This window comes from Pseudophryne corroboree, chromosome 5 (genome assembly GCF_028390025.1).
Source record: "Pseudophryne corroboree isolate aPseCor3 chromosome 5, aPseCor3.hap2, whole genome shotgun sequence".
NCBI lineage: Eukaryota > Metazoa > Chordata > Amphibia > Anura > Myobatrachidae > Pseudophryne > Pseudophryne corroboree.
Window position 1 is genome coordinate 504,248,594 of NC_086448.1, and position 4,886 is coordinate 504,253,479.

The 4,886-nt window shown below is 42.2% G+C and overlaps 2 pseudogenes; both read right to left on the reverse strand.

Moving 5' to 3' along the window:
* Positions 1-1,246: 1,246 nt before the first annotated feature.
* Positions 1,247-1,364, reverse strand: LOC134931158 (5S ribosomal RNA; annotated as a pseudogene).
* Positions 1,365-1,493: 129 nt separating this feature from the next.
* Positions 1,494-1,611, reverse strand: LOC134930693 (5S ribosomal RNA; annotated as a pseudogene).
* Between the last annotated feature and the right edge of the window lie 3,275 nt (positions 1,612-4,886).

Sequence of the window (4,886 nt, forward strand, 5' to 3'; positions counted from 1 at the left end):
TGTCCTGAGGTGAAATCCCGTTTGTCTCTTGAAAATTTGTTTTTCTTTCGATCTATAATACCATCTTCATAGGATTCCAAATCTTTCTTGATTTTTCCAAAGCAAGTCTGGAAGGTGGAGTTTTTCTCCCACTGTTCCAATTTGAGTCCTAATCTGTCCACTTCTTTAGTGCACTCTTCTAGGACTAAGTGATTGTGTTTAATCAGCACACTCATTAATTCCTGAGAACATTTCAGGAGGCATGTCTCCCACTCTCTTTTCAAATTGTCTGTGGAAAGTTCAAAAGAAGGAAAAAGCTTGGGTCGTAGACCTCTTGGGGTAATCTTTTGTTTGAGATAGTGTTCTAAACTTGTTACATCCCAATCAACTCTAATTCGACGTTGGAGAACTCTCTTTAAATTAAACAAATCATCTTCCCAATTTTTATCTGGAGCCGACTCTGTTAGTTGGATAGGAAAAATCGTGTCCAAGTCTTCTGTCGGTCTTTTGCTTGATAGTTCAGTTTTCAAACTGAAATTACTCATTGCAATGTTGATACAACGTAATTGGAGATAACCAATAATAATGAGAGTACTGAGCTATAGTAATATGTCATAAAATGAGAGCCAAGGAGAGAGAAGCACAGGGAAAAAGATTAATTGTATGTACTATGTAATGATGGTGGCTGTTTAAAGCCTGACCGCTGTGCAAGATCCAAGAGCTGAGGAAAACCTCAGTACCAAGGTAAATTTTGAAGACAAGGTTGTGGATCTGCACCAGCTTAGAAAATAAAGGTTGTAGATAAAAAGAAGAAAATGATATCTATAAGGTACCAAAATACTGACTATTATTGTAAATCATAAATAGTACTAAGTTTTGGCGGTGCTCCCACAGATTTTGTAGTTAGCCTACATGAGAAAACAAGAGAAAGACAAAATACCCTTGTGTGGAAGCACTCTTTGGTTGAATATGAAAAATTGTGTATGGTAGAGGAGAGGACCCTTTCGTTGTCCTTCCACTACAGTGTTGGATAAAACTTAACTTTTAATGATAGTCTATAGAAAATTCACTGGAGGTGAACAAAAAAGAATAATAATAAAATCTAGATTGCCATTGTACCAAATATGGTTCTAGATATGGCAGGTGAAAATATTTTTGTGGTTGTTGTATAATTGTTGAAAATAAACAATATATACAGGTCACAGAAAGGATCGGATTGTAAGATAAGCTTAGAAAAAAGTGATATTGGATTGCCTGAAGGAAAAACGGCCCACAGCACCTAGTATTCCCTGGAGGTCTCCCATCCACGTACTGACCAGGCCATACCTGCTTAGCTTCCAAGATCGGACGTGTTCGGGCGCATTCAGGATAGTATGGCCGTGGGCCGATTGTATCAGGAATCACTGGTGATTTTTTGTTGCTGATTAGAAAAATGGCCTAAGTATTCAGCTAAAAGACTGTGAAATTGTGGGGGAAATGTTCTTAGATATGATATGAAGGTCTCCTGAAAAAAAGGCCCACAGCACCTAGTATTCCCTGGCGGTCTCCCATCCATGTACTAACCAGGCCATACCTGCTTAGCTTCCAAGATCGGACGTGATCGGGCGTATTCAGGATAGTATGGCCGTGGGCCGTTTATTTCAAGAGATAAGTAAACAAATGTCAGGTTTGAGAGTATGTGTAAACGGTAATTAACCAAATTTCCTTGGATTGGTCCTGGGAAATTATAATTGAGAAACAAAATCCAAAGTTATTAGACCCGTTGAAGGGTCAGGGGTGCTGCTAATGACCAGCAGAGTGATAATTGAATGATCTTGCAGCAAGATGATCTAAAATATTTTTTAACCAAAAAAGGTTTACTGCTGAACTGAAAGTAACTATCTAAAGGTTTTCTTGCTGTAGATAGCAAATATTATGATCAAATATGTTAAATTGAGAACAGCTGAGAAAAACCATGTATTCCTGTGTTAACCAAGATTATAATGGCTAACAAGGCAGTTGCTGATTATCTGCAAATAGGTTCAATCCTAAAGATAATCACAAAGCAGGCACTTAAATTATTGGTCCCAATAGAGGGGTCTGATGTGCTGTTAAGATGCAGGCACAGTATTAGTAGTAGCCACTACCTATTGAGTTTGTCTGCTGTAAATAGCCTGTGCTCAGATAAGTTTACAAAAAATTGATTAAATTGAAGCAGCAGAGAAAACAGTCTTTTTGTCCCTATGTGGAGACAATAGAAGCTTATAATACATGTCCTTGATCGACTAATTAATAGATTCAATCCTTAATGGAAAGTACGGAGCAGACAGTAACGTTGCTAGACCCAAATTAGGGGTCTGAAGCACTGTTTGAAAAACGGACACAATGTTAAAAGTTACCACTTCCAGTGATGTAGATATCCTTGGAGAACTGTGGCTGTGGTTTGATTGAAGGTCGTGTCCGTGCCCCGTGTTCTGTGACCGTGCGGCCGCCCGTTCCGGAGAGGGCGAAGCCGCAATGACGTCACTGAATGGACTTCAGAATCCCGACGTACGTTTCACCTGTGAGCTAGGCTTGTTCACGGAAGCCCCGTGCTCTCAGTCCGCCTGCTCTCCATATAAATAGGATGCACAGAGAAGTTGATTGTGATTGGATGTGATGCAGCTGAGCTTAATAGGATCGTAAATAGGTTTAATTGGGGTGAAGGATGGTTAGCACTCAGGAAGGTGTAATCACTATGTTAAATGAGCGTAATGGAGCTAGGGTGTTGTGGACTAGTCAGTCCGGGTAGACAACTTGGATGATTTGGTTATCCTGAAAACATGTTTTGAACTGTGCAATGTAACACAACAGCATGGATCTGAGCTATGATGTCAAAGTGTTTTACAAAGATTAATTAAACATTAGATTGTGAGAATGTAAGAGGTTAAATAGCTGTTAATCATGTGAGAAATTAACATTAGCATGTACTTATGCAGGAAAAATTTGTAGAGAATGTAAGTGAACAAATGTATATGGAAATGAAATAATTCCCGATATATGAATTTATGTGAAAATGTAATGTGTTAAAAATAAATATATATATATATATATATATATATATATATATAATAATGTATAATAAAAATAAATATAAATAAAAATAAAATAAAAATAAAAATGAAATTAAAAATTGATTGCATAATTGGAACGGTGTACTGGTGATAATGAGAATGACTGGTGGGGTTGGGTGATGTGTGGCAAAGATTTGGGGTGCAAAAAGTGTGATGAAGAGGTGACGGGAGGGGGGGGGAGGGGGGGGGGGTTTGGGGGGGGGGGTTGGAATGTGGTGGGGGGGAAGGGGGGGTGTTGGAAAAAGTTTTTTTCTTTGAGAGAAGAGAAAAGTGAATGTATGGGGTGACTAGGGTGCCTATGTGAGGTTTAGAAGTTGTGTGGTGTTGTGTGAAAGTATGATGGTGGGCCAACTATAGGAGAACTTGTAAGCAATGTTAAAGATTCCAGGAAAAGAAGCACTTATGAGTGTTGGTACAAGATAATAGTGACTGAAGAACTTGTGAGTGATGTTTTTAAAGATACTGATGATTTGAAGAACTGGTGAACGGTGGTTAAAGACTCTGATGATTTGAAACACTTGTGAGCGGTGGTTAAAGACACTGATGATTTGTATGACTTGAGAGCGGTGACTAAAGATACTGATGATTTATAGAACTTGAGAACGGTGGTTAAAGACACTGATGATTTGTATGATTTGAGAGCGGTGATTAAAGACACTGTAGAACTTGAGAACGGTGGTTAAAGACACTTATGATTTGTATGACTTGAGAGCGATGATTAAAGACACTGTAGAACTTGGGAGCGGTGGTTAAAGACACTGGTAACTTGCAAAACTTGGGAGCGCTGGTTAAAGACACTGGTAACTTGCAAAACTTGGGAGCGGTGGTTAAAGACACTGATGACTTGTAGAATTTGAGAGCGGTGTTTAAAGACACTGATGACTTGTAGAACTTGAGAGCGGTGTTTAAAGACACTGATGACTTGTAGAACTTGAGAGCGGCGTTTAGCCCGCAGCCCACGCTGACTCCAAGAAGCACTGGTGACTGGATTGCAGAGGAACACACCAGCCACTGTATACGCTAGAAGTGTGCAGCAACTGGCACCTGGAAGTGCCGGAGACACTGGGGTACGACTGCAGAGAGATTCGCTGGGAACAAGAGCACTGGCGTCCACTTCAGGGGAAAAGACGATACTCAGGCGCCGAGGCTCTGTCCCCGGCGTCTGCCTTTGAATCTCCCGCCTCCGCTGGATTGGCGGAACAGTCTGATGACGTCACCTGCTCCCCGCCCACGTGATGCCGGGTGTCATGGCGGCGCCCCTGCCCCGGGGAACCGCCGGGAGCCGCGCCAGCCAGACGCCGGAGCCCGTGGACCACCGAAGGCAGAGGCCGCAACACAGACCAGCAGGCACGTAGGGGTAAGCGCGGTGAACGCCGCCTATGGCGTGTGACAGTACCCCCTCCTCCAGGAGTGGCCCCCGGACACTTTCCAGGTTTTGTTGATGTCTGGAATGGAAAATCCGCACCAGTCGGGGAGCCATAACTTCAGTAGCCTTGACCCAGCTCCTCTCCTCGGGGCCAAAACCTTTCCACTCCACCAAATACTGTAGATTCTTGTGAAGATAACGAGAGTCAAGAATAGCTTTGATTTCAAAGTCCGTTCCAGCTTCAGACTCTGCAGAGGTTGGCCTCGGGGACTTTAAATGGAACTGGTTTAAAATAAGGGGGCGAAGGAGAGAGACATGAAAGGAGTTTGGTATCCGGAGGTGGGAAGGCAATCCCAATTTGCAGACAACCGGGTTCAGGACTTGTAACACGGGGTAAGGACCAATAAACTTTGGGGCGAACTTCTTAGTGGGCACCCTTAACCGGAGGT